The following is a 19110-nucleotide window of genomic DNA, read 5'->3' on the forward strand; positions in this document are numbered from 1 at the left end:
GTAAGAGCCAACTTCGTTTTCCTTTTGTCAGATCTGGTTTTAGCCTTGTATTTCTTGACCTCCAAAATATGACTGTTTTCTTCATCAATCTATTCTACTCTTTGGGCATTTTGCTTCTTAAATCCTACACTTTTCTGGAAATAATCTTATTATTTTTAGAGTTCTTTGAATGCTTTCCCTCCCCTTTCCTACACTTTTTATATACATTTGTGATAGATTTTCCTCTTTTGACTCAAAGAAATTCCAGTCTTTCCCCATTTCTATCCTCGCAATCGACTTCACACTAAGAGCTCCTGTGAACCAAAATATGTCCTGTTAAAAGTGACAACTTCAGTCACAGTTATGTTCTTGCCGATAGTTCTTCTCACTTGGAATGAACCAAGTCATACTTAATCTGGATTCTGTATACTTTTCTCACTGCCCTTTTCCTTCCCTGAACAATGCAAAACCTTCAGGAGGTGCTGTCGATGTTATTCCACCATGTTCCTTTTCTCAGTAGTATAATACTATATATTTCCATGAATTTACTAAGTGCCTCCATTTTGCTCCAGGAATTAAAAAGCAGCCTCTTGCTCCTGGTGACACTGTTGGGACTATTAACCCAACTACTGTTCTCAGCATTAACAGGTCGTGCTGCTTCCATGTTGCTCTTTCTCCCATTTAGGAATATTTAACTAATAACAGCTTTTGCAGTCACCAGCCTGTACCTTCAAACAGGGCACATGCCCCTCAGCCCCTGTGCAAGGACAGGCATTTCTCAAAGCTGACATCCAGTCACAAAAACAGGGTGCCACGCAAGAGTACAGAGCCTGAGGCTCAGCAACACATTGATTAGGCCAAAGTCACAGTTGAAAGTGGCATTTACAAATAAACCAACAAACTTCAGGCTATTTTATCTAGAAAAATCCAGGGGAAAGTCTTCCTTTAATTTACAACTGAAAAATAATTTTATTGGTGAAAAAAACAAAAGATTTGTTTTTCACTAGAATTTAGAAAGCCAGTGAGAAGAGCAGAGAAAAATGTATCAGCAACAAAGCAAAATTATACTGCAATAAGAGAATTTTAACGGCCTTTCCTGTGAACACATTGATCTCTTAGCACAATTTTTCTGTTATCAGACAAACAACACTGTTAGGTTCCTTTACCACTAAATTCAACTTAGACTGATTCCTTTCCTAGAAATGTTGATTATAGTCTGGTCTGATTACTCAGTAATACCTAACTTTTCCCCTTTAAAGAAAACAGATATGTTTTTTAAAAATTGGTACAAGACAATCCAGATAAAATATCGCCTATTTTTACACAAATGTTTAACACAAGCAAAGGACATTTCTGCCAGTGCTAGATACTCTGTTTTTATATACACAGGGGGTGAAGAGAATCAAATTAAATTGGAACAGCAACAGCTGGAAAATATCCAAAGATTCATTTTCCTTCTTTAAATACCCATGGATTGAACTGTGTGTACTGGTATTTTTCTCTGTTACTATGTATTTTTCTCTCCATCATTACTCAGCTTCTTATTCATTCCTGCGTGCTGTCCCTTCCCAGCTGCCTGCTATAATGGTCACCTTTGCAGTATCCATCTCTGCCATTTCCATCTTGAGATATTATTGCAACCAAATAAGCAACAAAATATGCAAAACTGACCAAAGAAGCAAGCGGGAACAAGAGACATCCTAGAACCTCAGACTTCTGAAAGAGCAGGCATGATTTGATGGAAATCTGTTTTCACTGACTCAAAGAAAGCTGCAAAAATTTGGTCACTTCTCTTTTCATCATCCTTTGGCAGAGCTATGACCTTGTTTAACAACACAACCTCCCCATGTCTGGCCCTAGCATAGCACCAGCCCTACTCCACACTCCAGTCTGACTCAAGCTGTGCTCTTTGCTCATTTCCCATCTCCTGTTCCCCTCCATGGCAGTAAAAGTCTCTTTACACAGACACATATCTGTGCCCTACATACATAGGAGAGGCTGTTCCCTACTCCTGATGCACTTACTGAGATAAAGGAACTGGAATTGCACACATGGCTGTAAGATGTAGACATGGATTTTCATAATCTCTATTCTTTTCCTAATAACCTTTACCGATTGATTTGCTTTTTTACCTTTAATCAATGAAGACAATCAAAGGAAAAGAAAATCCAATTGCAGAAAAGGCATTTGTAATGGAACATTTAAGAGAAGTGGGAAGCAGTCATTTTAAAACTGAATTCCTTAATCAAAATTCAAGACTCCAGAGCTGTCAGCAGCCACAAATGTTTTCGAAATGGATGACAAGATGGTACACTATCAACAGATACTCTCCTATATTGCAAAAACAAGCATAATTTATTTCAGAGTGGCACAGGCAGCAGACTGAGGAAAGTTATTATATACTCAAGGCAAAATAAGCCAAGTGTGCTTTACTTGCTTGTTTTCAATTTGGCAGATTTTAAATTCTTTTGACAACAGGAGAGAGGCTGAGAATAGAACTCAATTTGTGAAGCTGATTGTAGCATTATTTACAAGCAAAGAAATAATGTTGCTTGATTATCTATATATTATCCCATAAATTTTTCAGCCTAATTGGGATACTGAAAGAGGGCAGAGCTCCTTTGTTTTAGCTTTAAAATCTTCACTGTCCCATGGATAATGACCGATGCTGTTTCCATGGAGAATAGTCCAGAACTTTCCTCAGTGCTAGCTCTGATTTCCTGTATAATGTTCAGATTTTAAGGCAGCAGTGCAATTTTAGGGATTTAAACTGAATATTGCTTCATAGATTAAATAAGAAAATAGTGTAACTTTCTCTTATTCAAATGAAGGTGAATAGGTAATATCTTCATATATATCCAGGTAAATTTTCTGGCAGATTAAAATAATTTGACTGCAAAAGCCTTTAAAATTAACCTACAGATACTTCTGCACTAATGAAAGAACTTCCTCTCCAGGGAAAGAGGTTTTCATTAAATTCTTATCTCATATAAATGAAGAAACACATTTTCCAATACAGAATGAGAGCTTCAGTGCCAAGAAATCTTGCTCAGTTTGACTGTAAGGAATATTTTCTAAAGATGTACCCTTGATTCTTTCCACAGCTATCCAGATTTTTCACTGACTCAAGAGGTATCTTTTTTGCCACTCAGAGAATTGACGATGATGTACGTGTCAGAAGATTCTAAATGCTTAAATTCTTATGACAACTTACCTCTGAGATAAGAAATATCCACAACTGATGAGCTTTGCCTGCTGCTTATCTCAGAGTGTACAAAAACCCAGTGAAAAACTGTAACTTCATTCCAGGCACTGGAAACTTTTCATCTCTTTTAACAGGGCCAAGATTCCACCCACACACTTTCTCTTCCCAGACATTCTTCACAGAGTCCTCCAAAAAAATAAAATTACATTCTACACATGGAATATGCCAGGACGGAAAAGTTAAGAATTAGAAGAGCCACTTTCATACTTAAAAAGCACAACAAATTTGTATAAAACCTTGCTGATGTCATGTCACTGATGGAAAAGAACAGTTAATGCTCTGTCCTAAAATTGCTTGTGGGACTTATTCATCACCACAGAACTCAATTGGATTTAGGTGAATGCACTTAGCTACATATATTTTCCCTAATATTGTTCCTATAATGGAACTTCATTGTAGCAAAGAGAGGGAATTTATAGGTGAGTTTTAGAAAATAAAGATTTAAAATTTGACACACAAAGTGTGGGCAACCATTTCATACACAGAAGAAAAAGATTATTGATGATCGTGCTTTGAAAAACCCCCAAACAACACTAGATAACACCCAAAAATGCACTTACCTTTCTCAAGATACAGGTGGGTCGACCTAAGGAGCACAAACACTGTGTGCTGGGCCAGGAAGGGGAATCATAGCTGGAATTGGTTCTGTTGGAGCTTGCCAGCTTAGCCAGAGATGGGAAAATGGCCCATTTTTCTGGAGTTCACTGACTGTGCAAACTCTGCACTTGATAACATTGCCCATTTTTCTTGCTTTATGCACATTGATTTCCAATCCACAAAGCTTGGGATGTTCTCATTTGTCTTCCAGGGGAAAATCTATCAGAAACCTTATTGTCCTCTCCTTTGAGGAAAAGGAACAAGGAAGAAAGATCAACCATTGCCTTTTTTATTAGTTCTTTCCCCTGCAAGTTGTCCAAGAGTAAACTAGAGAGACTTATATTCATTTATGGAAAGGAAGGTGTGACATGGTTGAAGTTGGCTGGTGGTTGTTTGGCCTGGTTTTTGTTTTGGGTTTTGGGGTTTTTTTTTTAATTGATAAAAATGTAGAGCTCTTTGCAGAGTTCACCGATTTCAGTGGAAAATGTGATAATGGAAGAATGACAATTTTTTTTTAAAAAGAAGGAAATGTGGCAGCAGCAAAAAAGGCACAAAAAGCCTTTTGCAAATTATTGCAGCAGAACTCTTGAGACTTGTTTAATGAGTCTTTAAATATATTTTAAAGGTGAAAACATAGAAAGCTGTCCTAAAGCTTGAATAAGTTTTTCACAGCCATTTAAGCTTTAATCTGATAGTGAAAGCAACAGTGAATAGGATTCTTAAAGCTAAGAATCACAGCCCAGCTGAAACCATTGGGGATGTCATGAGATCAGGGTTCAGAACAGCAATTTATAAAATAATAAAATATATTAATAATAAAATAATAAAAATAAAAAAATATATACTGCACAAGCTAGTTTTATTCTTTTCTTTGACACTTAAAATCTTCTGTCAAATACTTCACCAGATGAAGCCAAGAGGGCTAAAATATTCAACAGGCAAGACAAGGAGGGGAAGAAGATTTGGACTAAGTACCTAATGCTTGAACCAAGTTACCTGGGTCTGAATCCTCTGGCCCACAGTTCTTTCAAAATAATTTTAACAGAGAGTTTTAAGAAAATTCTAATTACTCTGAAACTCTTCAGAGAAGTATCTTCATTTAAATATAGCAAACATATTTTTGCTACCAGCCTACATAGCATAGTGATTAATTCCTTCAAGCTTTCTGAGCACCATCTGGCCGTCATGATTGTTGCTATTTTACTTATCAACATGTTTTAACAAATTTTCTTTTGACAATTGGGTCTTTGACAGTGTCTTTCTGACTGAGAACATGGGGTACTTGGTATTCTCACCACACTTGTGTTACCCATAGCGGGTGCTGGAACCTGTCAAGTGAGATGGAGAATGTATGGGTAAGTTTTGTGTGGGGAAACAATTTCAGATGGTGCTTTCTTCGAAGGAAGGGAGATTCTTCCAATTCAGAAGGGGAGTGCTCTTTCTAGAGGTGTTGGGGTACCCCCTGCATGATTCTGAGAAGGTATTTCCTCTTTACTGAATAAATCTTGTGTTGAATGCAAAACCAAAAGAGCTTGGAACAGATGGGAACACCCATGTCAGAGTACTCATTTATGCTTAGGAGATCCCCATGTTTGAGAAATAATTAGAGGACTATGGGAAATTAATTTTTAGAAGAGAGGTGACCCATCTGAAATACAAGCAGGTGAGGAAGAAGAGCTTAAGATAGTGTGAAATTGCAGAGGAATGCCCCATTAAAACAAATAAACTTGTTGAGGATGGATGTGATCTCTGCTTGGAACTAATATTTACCAGCAAGAGTCTGTGTCTACTAAAAGCTAATGTTTAAAATACCTATTTCTGGGAAAAATACCACTCATCACCTACTGCTACCCAGCTATTTGCCACCAACAGGGGGGATTAGAAAAACATGTGAAGAACAGTCTAGAAAACAGAATAAAGGCTGGGTTTAAAGTGCACAAGCAATTTACTTTTTCAGCATCATGAGGCTTTGGAGCAAGATTTCACAGCTTTTCTGAAGCACTGTCTTAAAGGGGCTGAGAAATAAAAGCTGCTGTTTTAAACCTGTTTGATGACTTCATTAATCTCTTCCACTTTTTATGATCAGCTCAGCAACAGAACAATCCCCCCATTATCTATAATCCCACATGATTAAAGGAGCATGAGCCTCTTGTGAAGGACAGATCATAAAGATGTATTGACAAAAAGCAGAGTTTGGATTTCCTTTTCCTTTTAAGTTTACCTGAGCTTTGTGTTGTAACTGAATTCTATTAGACTCCAGGAGAACCAAGTCAAAGTGGTTCAAACAAAAAAAAGAATTAACACAAGGCTGTGATTTAATCTAACACCACAATAGGAATGCTAGTGTACTCCTTCAAATGCATAGGAACCTCAGTGCTTCACAGCACTTGTAGGATCTTCCTGAAGAGATTATTGCTTTACAAGAAAGCTGGAAAAATTATAGCTTTTTCAAGTTCTGATTGAAAAAAATTGACATTTTAGATAGATTAAATCAACTGGTGCAGATCTGCTGAAAACAGAAAATGAAACTGACCAAGAAAAATAAGGAATATTTACACCTCTGTAGTATTCCAATGTATTCACCCATCGTGAAGCTGATTAAGCATAAAGTGATTCTGTGTATCAGATATGGTCTCAAGATGATAAAAATCTCTTCTGTCCTTCTGTTACTCTCAGCACTGCTCAGAGGAATCCACGTGACACCCAGCCAGAACAGCCAAACACAAGGGCCCCAGGGGTTTAGTAAGTCACCTTTTCTGCCCACAACCCAGAGGAAGAAATATATTCCCTTCAGACTGGGAGCATTCAGTATAAAAACTTCCTAACTTACCTGCCTGCACACAAATTCTAGAAACAAAGAGAGTCACTTTTAATATGAAATTACTGATTCTGATAGCATGTTCCTTGCACCAAATACATGTTTAAGAAGAGCCTTCTTAAGAACATATGTTTAAAAGATAAAAGACTAAGGATTTCAAAGATACACACACCAGATATTGAAATATCACATATACTCAAAGGCCAATAAAACAAAGTCCTTAAAAAGCCTAATGTAATCCCATACTTTTAATGCACAGGCACCTTCATTGGGCTATACTGGAATGTGGTTTTAATGAATACCTTGAATAAGCAGTTGTCTTGTACTTTTAGGGCTCAGAATTTTAACTACTGAACTTTTCTTTGTTTTACAAGTCTGAAATCACAGGCATCTCCCACTCATAGCTGCCTGAGGATTAACATAAAAATTGACTTCAATCATTTTCATGGTGAATTTTTTCTCGAAAACATATTAGGAACTAAAACCAGAACTGTGTTGATGATACAAATTATTCAGGATTCCAGTCCTGAGCAAAAGCACCTCCTGTGGCTCATGTAAAGGAATTTAGACGATAATTGCTATCTATTTCTCACTGTACATTGAACTTTCAACTGCTTAAACATAATCAGCCTGATTATGCTTGAGCATTCAGTTGGGTAGATAATTAACTGCTTAAAAACAATCTGACCCAAATATTGCATGCTGGTATAGCCACAGATTGCAAACACCATCAAATAACACAATTTTCCATCAATTTAATTTCTGTTCTGCAAAGAAACCGCTATAGACTGCTTAAAATTATTTCAACTAAACAGAACAAAAATCACAAACAACAGCACAAAAAAGCCCCTCAAACTGTTTGAAACACCCAGAAGGTTCCAGCAGTGTTTGGTTAAGAGAGAAAGAGCTTAGGAATATTCTGTTGAGTGGATGCCCTTAGAAGACACAGAAGTGTAGATACATATTTCAGGTATTGATGCAAGACTTCAAAACTCCCCTGCTCAGAGGCATGTCTGTGGAGTGAAGATCCAGATTTGCCTGCACTTAACCCAGCCTGAAATATGGTAAAATGTCATCTGCAATAGTTTTTCTTCCTTGTTTCTTTGCTGAAGTTGTAATTTAAGGAACGTACAATGATCCTATATTGTGAGCCTTGTGTTATGAGCAAGGAGGAAAAAAGACCTAGTAAATGTATTATAAGTCTTAAGGAAAGATATGTGACTTCATATCCAGTTTCCCACCCTTGATGCTGTCCTTTAGCAATGATTTATGATGAAGTCATTAAATATTCAACTTTATATGAGGAATAAAGTCTTGGAGAGATTAGCAGACTTATCTGTTAATGGCACAGTAAATGTTTTAGCAGCATCACTACAATAATCCATATCTTTTGACTGCTAAAGCACACTGCTTCCTTTTAATTTCATTTAACTTTTCTGAACATCCACTTACCCTCTCTATTCCTAGTTGAAGATAAAATGAAGTCTGTAGGCTTCCTGTTTTTGAGGAAGGTTCATAATATTTCCTTAATTTTTAAGTGGAAAGGTAGCATTTCAACAAAGAAGCAATTACAACACATTCTCAGAATCTCTTGCTTTGGGCTTTCTACTTTGTTTCTTTGTTTGTTTGTATGGCTTTTTAGGGGGAGCACTGTTTGTTTCTAAAAGCCAACCTTTTCTAACAGACACTTTGACTACCATAACACATGCAAGGGGAAAAAAAAAAAGAAAAACATGTCTAGAAATAAGGCTGGCATCCTGCTGCACAAGACTTATATTTATTGTATAAATCTCTTATGGCCTTGTTTTCTAGCTAAGCAGCCACACTGTAGTTGGAATGCCTCCTGATGATTTAGAGCACCTAGATATAAATACATACAAAGCCAGATGCCCAGGATGACAGGAATTCTACAGACATGCAGCTGGGAAATTGTTTTGAAAATCAGGTAGGAAAAAAGGGAAGTTTTTCAGCCTGCTAAGACATAAGGGCTACAGTAAGAAGATTAATAACTGGCCCCACTAGACTATAACTTCTCTGTCTCAGTCTAACTCAAGATCTCTTTCCCTCTATGCCAAATGTCCTGTTCCTGGAGTCAAGAATGAGAATGATGTTTTTTGCTTTGTGTCTGGTTCCTTTGGTCCCAAATGAAGAGGACCTTTCCACACGAAGCTGTCAGCAGCTAATGGGAAAGGGAAGATGCTGTGTTAATTGAAGCACATCATCCCAGTTCCCTTCACAACTCAAACTAGCAACCTGAGAAGCTTTATTGTTAAAATTCACAGAAAGTCAATGAGGAAAGGCCTGAAGCAGACTGGAGTTCCCACAGTGTCTCTTAGCATTACCTCAAAAGGTAACAAATGTCAAGGGACCGAAGATGTCAGTCCCTGTAAGACAGCTCTGTTTGCCTGGGAACAGTTAATTAAAGAAATTAAAGACTCACACTAAGGAGTCGAGGACCAAGGTAATGTGATTTTATTAGCCAGTTGGTTCAATATCTAATCATATAAATAACTGATATAGTCAGTGATTTGTTGTGGATTTCTAGTAATTTTGGCTAATTGGAAGCTGCATCAGAGATAAAAATACAAAATGAACACAATGAAAACTTTATCTTCATAATAACTAATTTTACTCAGTGTGGATAAACTTCTAAAGTAAATCTCTTCATCTGTTGCAAAGGCAAGGCACCAGTTACAAGAATGGACTATGTTAATTTTCATAAGTAAATCAATTTTAGGGGAGCAAGTGAGAGAGATAAACTGTAACTGGAGCAAGATTTAGCCACCTCACAGTCGAAGGCAATGTTGTGCTAAAGCAGTGACCAAAAAGCAGATGCTGAACTTGGTACTTACCAAGCATGGGAAGGAGAGGCTTTGTCTAGTTGTCCATGGCACTTGGATGTAGAGAACATCTGTTGTGATCAGACGAGGATGTTTTGGTCCACATAAGAAATTGGGATGTGAACTGGGAAAGATTTTCCTGTCCATGTGTTGGGGTGAAAAGAATGACTCCTTGTTCTGTCCTGCAGAACCTCACAGAGAGGAGTAAGCTGTGCTGCTGGCTCCAGGAAAGTCAAAACCCACCAGTAATTTGCTAGGGTTCATCATCTACCTGAGGAATATAGAAACAATGGATTAATCAGAAAGAATGCTGCTGTGTTAAAGCACTCATTCAGATACCAGGAAATTCTGCCAAATGAATGTCCTTGTGTGTGAGAGACACTAAACATTTCTCTTCTCAGTGTAAGAAGTTAAGTTCTCTCACACAAAAGACAGCCAGCCCATCATTAGATTTCATAAAAGCACCCAGGAAAAGCAAGTGCTCTGAAAACCTTAACAACTCTGCTGATTTTTTTTGAGACAGATGTGCTCTCATCCCAAATTGACACCACCATAACAACAGGCTGTAAGAGCCACATGGAGAGTTAAATGCTGAACTGGCCATTCATGCCTGGCCCCAGCAAGGCAACACGAATCTGCAGTAATTGCATGGCCACATTAGATGGCTGAGTGTTCTTTCATAGTTTTGAGGAAATAAAGTTGCTAAGCATTACAAACACAGGTACCAATTAGTATAATCAGGCATATTGTCCCACTGGCTCACTTTAATTTTTTTCTAGCAGTGCAGCAATGATTCTTCCTAAAATAAATATGTTATGTTCAGTACAACATTTCCATCTACATTTGCTACTTTAGATATATGCCAGCACTTCTATTCAGCATAAGACAAAAGTGCAAATCGGATTTAAACAATAGCCCAGATATTTTACTGAAGTAAATTAAATAAGAAGACCATCTTTTCTATTTCAGCAATTCCATCTGACAACAAAGCAAAAGTGAGCAGCAGAAGGCAGGTGAGTTAGTGCAGTCAGAGGTAAGGATCAAAATGGAGCATTGTGGTTACATACACAGCATGGGGAAAGCAGGTAGAACAGAGGAATCTTCTCTGAAATTAAGATGGAAGTTTAGCTTCTCCCTTTTCTGTTAAGATTGATTATTGGGTTGTCTAACAGGTTTTCAGATAATTTTATTTAATTTTAATTTTATTTTATTTTAAAAACCTTACTTAGATCTGTATTAATCAGCTGAGTCTCTGCTGCCATTGAAATTGAGGGAAATAACACTTTTCTAGCACAGTTTAGACACAGAGGAGATTAAAATATGCAGTCCCAATGAGCAAAGGAATTATGTCCTATCCACCTTCAATAAGTCACAAAGACCAAAATCTCTTTAGAGCATGTCATTTACTTTCGGCCTTGCACAGTGAGCCCTCAGCTCATCATGGATCAAAAGATGCCTCACTAAATTACAAGGAAAATGGCTGCATTCTGTTTAGTTGCAATCCTGTTAGTCATAACAAATCTTGTGTGCATCAGTGAGATCCAGGAAAAGCAAATGCAACAGCAACATCCTTTTCAGAGGCTGTTCAGTACCTTATCCAATAATTGCTCCGGGACTGTACAAGACTTTCCCCCCCTCCACCTCTAGCAACAAATCTACTAATCTTCCAAATCCTTACTAAATTCCAGATCCCTCTACCATAGGGCTGCCCACAGGACAAAGGTCCAGTCTCACAAACTGCTTTTCCTCCACAGAAACCCCTTGCACATCTCAGACTGGTGCTCCTGAACTGCAAAACTTATCAGGAGTGCCATTATTCTTAGAATAAGGGGAAACATTCCTTCTGCTGTTAGGTTTGAAACAGTTCAAGGTATAGGAATGATTTATTATTCGTCCTCATGGAATGTCCCTGCCCTTCAGTGCTCCAGCTCTACTGTGCAAAGCATTCATGGAGCCAAACAGAAATGACTGCTGTCCCAAAGGAAGAGTTTATGAGGAATTCCCACTGCCCTTCACACCTTGGGAAAATTAAGGAGCATTCACTGTTGGGCTGTAGGACACAAATTCAGTTCAGATGAAAAATTTTCCTGGATGATCTCCGTCCTCTTTATGTTCTAACACAGCTATAAACAAACAAAAGGAGAGATTTTATAAGGAGTAAGGGATGTTTAAAAGCAAATCTCTAAACTCAGCCTGGAATGCTCACTCAGCAGTTAAACACAGGAAGGCAGGCACTCTTCACTACCTATTTCATGTTACGAGATTTCTAAACTCCACAAAATTAAATTAAGAAATCAAGCAGAGAGCGTTATAATGCTCATATTTTAATTAATTTAAAGGTGTGTAAGAACACAGAATGTTTTCCATGAAACTTGGGGGGATTTTTTTTTCCTTATTTAGTGCCTAAGTAGGATTAGCAGTTGGAAAAAAACCCGCTGAAACCTACTGAAACTGTAAATGCATTTTGCCCCAGGATGGAAACAAAAGGTAATTATTTAAAAACTAGGGAAAAATCCAATCTGAAACATAAAACATTATGGACCATGTATTATTTTTATCACCAAGAATTCCCCATATAAAAGGCATGGAGAAAACCATAATTCAGAAGCAGGAAAACAGAGGGACTGTAAAAGTGAAATGGAGTTCTGACAAATGACATTGTGCAGAATATGGGTTCACAGACCAACAAGACAAAACAGCCCAGCAGCAGCAAGCTAGGCTGGTGTATGTTCCAGCTGAAGCACAGGTGTTTCTGTATATTCACCTTGTAAAGTGGCACACTTACTTGCCAAGGCTGCTGAACTTCTTTTACATCTGAAACCTCCTGGTCCTTTCACTGGAGTCATTTAATTGAATGAAGACAGATGAAAAAAGATTCTTTTTACAATTCACAATAATATCAAGTTACATTCCTAAGATACACCACTTTAAAATACAAATAACAAGCAAGCAAATGTATAAAACTGGCATTTGAGGAAGTGATAAAAAGATTGGAAACTCAAGCCCATGGTTAATACAAACCCCCATGATTATTGTAATATAAATGCAGACGGTCAAGGACATACCTAATTTTTCCAGTTTTGAGACATAATAAGTTCACATTATTAAAGCAAAAATGATTTCTAACAAAAAGAATGTTTTCCAGAATTGAATAGCACTTGGGGTGGCCATTCATGGTCTCTACATATTATTTCAGAAGTTCAATTGGCACTAACCTGTCTTTCTAGGTACAAGCAGGGAAGAAATATCTGTTCTTATTTTTTAAGTACAAGTTCCTAATAATATGTACTACTGTAACTTAATTAGAAACCTTTCATCTTTCAATATTTTAAATAAAAGCTAGAAAATAACCCATTTTGATGCCAACTATCCTTAGTGGCAACATTTTGCAGCACACAGTCTGAAAAGGTCAACCTGCCAGGCAATAATACATGAAATAAAAATTAAAATGAGGGCAGGGAAAATCATCTTTGGGTGAAATAATCTTCTGCAAAACCAAAGTGATATTAAGATGCATCCTGTGAACAACACATTCCTCAGCTATGCGAGAAAGCATAATCCTTAAAAATCTGTTCACCACATTAAAGATAGAAAATCAAATACAAATCAGGTGTTAGCTTGTTCAGTACTCAGACATCATAATTATTAGCACAGTATCAGCATAACAATCCAATAAACACATTCCAGATAAGCATTTGAATTCATTTACTAGTGTCAGCCATGCCATGGTTTCATGCTATCAATACATCCTGCCTCAAAAACATTAAACTGTGTTTTCAACATCATGTAAAATCAGCTCTTTGACTCATGGCTCACCACAGACCTCTACACAGGAGGCAAAGATCTACACCAGTTCACCTTCCAGAACTTCTCACACATCTGTTACCTTTCTGTGGGCAGCTTCAGAATATGGGGGAAAGGCCATTCCTAAGAACAGCACCAAGGAAATCATACAACACTATGAGATTTTTCCAGGCATGAAATTTTTAATGGATCATCTGAAATAACACAGAAGCAATTCCTGTCCACAGAAAAGATTTAAAATGTTTTCGTTTCAAGGACAGTCACTGTATGTTTAAAATTTCTGGTGCTGAAAAAGCTGCATTAGGTCCTTGACATTGAGTAATCAATATCCCCTCAATCTAAATTGTCAAACAACTACTTCCCCAAGGAGAAAATTTTCAGGATTTGCAACTCTTCTCAAAACCTCAGTAAAACTAAACCAGCAGAATTTTCCTGAGCTGACATTGTGTTCCATTACCCTTCAAATACTTAGGCAAACACACTTGCTTTCACTATGACAGCTGTTAATGAACATCTGGGGTAAAATCTGCAAGAAATGGCAATGTGCACGAATGCTCCTTTCCACAGCAGACACAATCCAGTGCTCCTTTGAGCAGCCCAAAAGCTGAGCAGCACTCCCTGGCGCAGCCTCTTCTCCTGCCTGCAGGTGAGTGGCTGACAAGGCAGCGCCAGCCTTCCCAGGGCTGGCCAAGGACCAGAGAGAGCAGAGGCCACCAAGGGATTCCAGCTGCGCCACGGGACGTCTGGGTTGGACATTGGGAAGAACTTTTGCCCAGCAAGGGGCATTAGGCACTGGAATGGGCTACCCAGGGTGGAGTCACCACTGTGGGAGGTGCTCAAGGAAAGCCAGGGTGTGGCACTCAGGGCTCTGCTCCGGTGGCCATGGTGGCCATGGGCCACAGGTTGGACTAGACGATCTCACAGGGCTGTGCAAGCCAATGCATTCTGTGATTCTCTGGGCTATGCCAGCAATCAGTCCAGTGAGGCCCACTCCTGTTTCAGGTATTTCTGGGGTTTTTTGTATTTATTGGTATTTATTTCATTGTATTTATCCTGATGACCCTCAAAATGGGATTAGAATTCATGTTCCTTCAAAACAAAACCTGAAGTTTTGGTTTTGTTTTTTTTTTAGAAATTAACCTTGTGTACTCCCTGCTTAAATGACTTCTGAATTATTCTGCACCTTGCTCCTTTACACCACCATCAGGACCTCTGTTAAAACACAGATCCCTCATTGGAAGCTGGACAATCTTGCTATTTTCTGGAAAAGGCTAACTTTGATGGCTTACCCATCCCTACAAATCCAATAGGAAAAAAACCTACAAATCAGCTTTACAATTTCAAAAGCTAGTTGCTCAACTCGTACACACCACTTTCATTATTGGCAACGTTCAGAAGGGATACCAAGGCAGCACAGAAAACAAATGGAAGAAGAAATGCAGATAATCAGCAGCTGACACCACCTACCAAACTACATTTTAAATATGGTGCTAAGGTTTCTGAGAGGAAATTAAAGGTGTAAATGGAGACATTCACACAGAAGTACTACCAGTTGGTAGTTTTGGCATTTTCCTCTGTGTTTCCTCTTCATTTTTTTTATCTTTCACTGAAATAAAAGAAAAAACAAACAAATGTGACCTTTCAGGCAGAGAAAGGATGTGGTTGGTCCTTAAGAAAGCATTTTATTCTGCCTGTATAATAACCTGCTGGGAAAAATATGAGCTTTTAGCAAAATGTCACTGTGCTGTTGCAGTTGTTCTACCACTGTGATGAATAAGAGGCAAATGTGTAAGACTCCTGCAGTTCACCCCATGTGAGGGTCATTGACCACTTAGCACTGTAGGGATCACTGGGAATAATGACAGTGGAAAATGTGGAGGCAGCTGGATAAATAAATACTTGCCATTTCCTTAGGGGGGAAAAACCCCCTCAAAACAAACCTAAGAAAATAGTTTACCTCTGAATTAGGAAAATTTAAATTAACTATTTTATGTCTGCTTTTGGTTCAGCATTCATCAATCTCAATTTGAATATGCATAGGATAAGTAGTTAAAGGTAGCTGAAGCTTAAAAATAAATGTCTATTTAGTTGTATGTAACCCATGTTGAAACACATTAAAAAGCAATGCTTTGCTTTAAATCTGCTTGGTATTTACTTCATTCAATCTTGTGCTCATTAGATGGTTAAATACATGGGGAAATATATGCTTTGTATCATGATAAATGTATTATTAATTAGGAAGGTATGGCTTTATCAGAGTCACTCTGATACTAACATTACTTGGATAAGTTCAGTGTACTGACAAGGACGTTATAACAGCAGCAATGTTCAATGTAGCCTCAAAAACAAAGATGTAGTTCAAAGCTTTTCAGGTGTCCTACAGATGCCAAGACATCTGCAGAAAGAGGAGTAAACTGAAAATAGCACAGGAAGTTTTACATCCATTTCTCTTTTTTTTCCTTAACTTTCTTGTAAGCAACAGAAAATTCCTAATAGAGGGAATGAAATGTGTTTTTTGCACCTGAGTCATGAGTTATCCCCTCAGTTTCAACCTGATCCAATGCTCAGTGGTGTCTTGGAAAGGGTCATATCATCAATATGATAGTTAAATTGTATTCATGAAAGTAGGTGTCTTTTCTCCATTCTCCTCCTTCCACAACATATATCAACACCAAGAATCTTTCATTTGAAAGTTAATTATTACAAAATTATACTTGGCCATAACAAGTTCACTACAAGTTCCAGCAAAAAGAGAAAGAAACAGAGGTTATCAAGCTCAATATAAAATCCATCTCATGCTTTCCCCAAAAGCCTCATTTTAATTTATCCAGGATTTAAAAAACAAATTCACATAATAATATTTCACATATTCTTATGTTAAATACTGTAATTTCTGTCGAAATATTCATCATTGTTATGCTTTTCAGAGGGGAATTATGCAGTCTTCTGCACCCATCTTCCCAAAATGTGATTCTAAGTGTTTGCAAGTTTAATCCCTTAGGAAGAAAAAGTAACACCAAGTGTCTCAGGATCAATAGAAACTAAACAACAAAGCTTGACAAGGTATATTAAATTGTCAATAAAGTCAATAAATATTTTCCACTGTACAGATAGATATCACCAACTTATGAATTTTGCTAGTGCAGGCCTAGTGAAGAAAAAATAGATCTTTAATGCCAAATCTGTTTTGAATTTTTCTACTCTACTGCCAGTGTGCTGTGGGTATAAACAGCATATTCTTAATAGCCTCATCCAAGAAGAATTCCTCTTTAAAATAAAGTCTGGTTTTGAGTTTGACCAAACAAATGAAAATACGCTATTAAAACATAGTGATGGCAGCATGGTCAGTCTGTGAAATAAAAAGCTAAGAACTAACAGCAGATTCCTGAACAGATGCCCAAAGTTGAGTGTACATGGTTTTTGTGGTGGCCTGGCCCTTGCTGGCAGCCAGACTTCCACCCAGGCATTGGCTCATCCCCTCCTCTCAGGAGGACAGGGGAGAAAACAAGAAAAGCAGGAACTAGAGAGCTGCCTCAGGATAAAGTCAGAGAGGTCACTGAAGAAACAGACTTAACTTGGAAAATCTTATTTATCCCCAATTAGAAAGAATATTAAACTATATTATTATTTATTAATATTAGATAGTCAGAGACCACCAATGTGACCTCAAGGATGCTGAAGCATCAGGGGCAGGCAGTGCACATCTTCCCAGGCACCAATTTAGCATCTTTCTTGAGTGAATTTACCTGCACAGGGCTCCACACTGCAACTGCTGAGCTGCTGATAGAAAATATCTCTGGCTGAAAGTCAAACCCCAATACATAAACCATATTAAAAGAAGAATGAAACCTGCAGCATTTGATTGACCTTCAATGCCCTGAGAAGATTAAGAATTTGCCAAGATTAAGGAGTTTCCAAAATACAAAGCAAAGAACTGATTTTTATGGATAAATGTTAAATAGCCCTGTAAAACTGGAGTTCTTAGATTGCACATGAAAGGAGGCAAAAAACCTCCACCCCAACCTTCAAATGCAATTTTACTTCCTTCTTTGAAAATCTGCCTTTAAAAGAGGAACCGATGGAATCTTCCCCTCACCTGGAGATTTTAATGGATTAAAACCATTTCAAGTCTGTGAAAAAAGCCCTACCACAGCCCCTGTCAAATAACACCTTCTTTCATTTTTTATTCTCATTACTACTTCAGAACAGTCTAAATAACAGCAAATAAGGAAATTAAAGTTGCAATTCAAACGCTAAGCTCTGGAATCCCCCGTTGCCTTCAAGCAACTGTACGAAACAGAAACATTATGCTCAATACTCTGCAATACATAGAAGCCATTTATTTGCACATCATTTGGCTGCTAGAGCTATGACTTACATTTCTGTCAGCAGCTGGGCCTGATTGTTGCCTTACCCTGACACACGTTAGCCATGCTGACCCTGACTCTCCAGATGGCTCACGCTCAGCTGATGAAAAACCTTGACTTTCCTCTCGGGAACACTGCCCTTCCTAAATCCAGCCTAAGGTACTAGGCAGCCACACACCCTCTGAAGTCTGCATTATTGATATGTGCTTCACAGTTAGGATGCTCTGCCAAAACACTTGGGATCAAATGTTTCCTCTGTCTGCTACAAAGGTGAGCTCTCTGGGGTTTTTTACTCCTATTTTTAGAACATTCTGTTTCTAATGCTGTGGAAGCTGTGTACAAATACAGAGAAATACCTTGAAGCATTAATAAACAGGAGTAACAGAAAACAAAAGCTCTCACATTTCCTGTGGCCATTTATGGGTGAAATTACATGTGTAAAAATATTGCAATTATGTAATACACTGATGTGTATGTTTCAAAGTAAATATATTAAAAGCAGATTATGCAGCATATATTTGTTACCTGGTTTAAATTATTACTGGAAGCCACAGAAAGATTTATTTGATTGCCTCAGTGGTTTATCTTCATAATTTACAATACAAATTGGTTTTAAATTTAAGGGTTTTTTTCCCCTGATAGTTTCATCTAGCTGGTCACCAAGTTGATACAAAACAGAGCAGCACAGATGGTGCAAGAACTGATTTTTAATTACATAAATGGACCTATCATGTGGCTATGACTGATATTTTCAGGTCCTTTCAGACTGTGGACTAACAGCATATATCATATTGTCCTGCCTTCCCACCGCTTCCTTGTGGCATTTACAGCCACTGCTTCCACATGAGTTAGAACAATGCACTTTTCCTTTGACCTGAGTAAATTATTTTATAAAGTCAGTAACAGGGGGAATGGCTGCCTTCCATATAAATCAAAGTGGTTCCATTTTAAAGTGGGTAGAACAGTATCAGCCTTCAGACCCAAATATGAGTAGCCTCTGCACAATACAGAAGCCCTTATGAGAGGCTCACTCAGAAGGTGCATAAAAAACTACATTCCCTAACACTCCAAATTCCACCTGAGTAAAATCTCACTCACTTTACAATGAAAGGAAAATGTTTTAGTGGTGGTACCAGGGGCAAGGGGAGGATAAAGGGTACCAGGAAGAATTCTGCACTTACAGCCAAGAGACAGATATTCATAATGGAACAAGCTTCTACAGACTGAAAACATGCTTGGCTAAGGCAGGTTTTAGTCAACAACTTGGATCCTCCAAAGGCAAAAGTAAAAAGCAGTTTAGCCCTTCTCCCTCCCCAGACCCTTTCTGGGTCCACTCCTCCCCAGTTTGTACAAAGACAGGAAGTGCTTCCTACAGAATGAGGCCATAGGAGCTTCTTTCCATGTTCCGATTAATCAAAAAATGTGAAAGGAAAACATCTG

General features: G+C 38.0%; 1 long non-coding RNA gene across 2 annotated transcripts in view; it reads right to left on the minus strand.

Moving 5' to 3' along the window:
• The window catches only part of LOC146437687 (uncharacterized), a 48545-nt gene that overhangs the window by 18991 nt on the left and 10444 nt on the right, over window positions 1-19110 (minus strand). The window contains exons 4-7 of one of the 2 annotated variants that reach the window (XR_014851950.1): window positions 9512-9770; window positions 3805-4085; window positions 3194-3393; window positions 2112-2310 (exon numbers count right to left, since the gene is read on the minus strand). This is a non-coding gene — a long non-coding RNA (uncharacterized LOC146437687). The remainder of the gene's footprint in view (window positions 1-2111; window positions 2311-3193; window positions 3394-3804; window positions 4086-9511; window positions 9771-19110) is intronic. The other variant, XR_014851951.1, reaches the window with a different exon arrangement.

Source organism: Lichenostomus cassidix, chromosome 4 (assembly GCF_008360975.1).
Source record: "Lichenostomus cassidix isolate B80296 chromosome 4, HeHo_3.0, whole genome shotgun sequence".
Classification (NCBI taxonomy): domain Eukaryota; kingdom Metazoa; phylum Chordata; class Aves; order Passeriformes; family Meliphagidae; genus Lichenostomus; species Lichenostomus cassidix.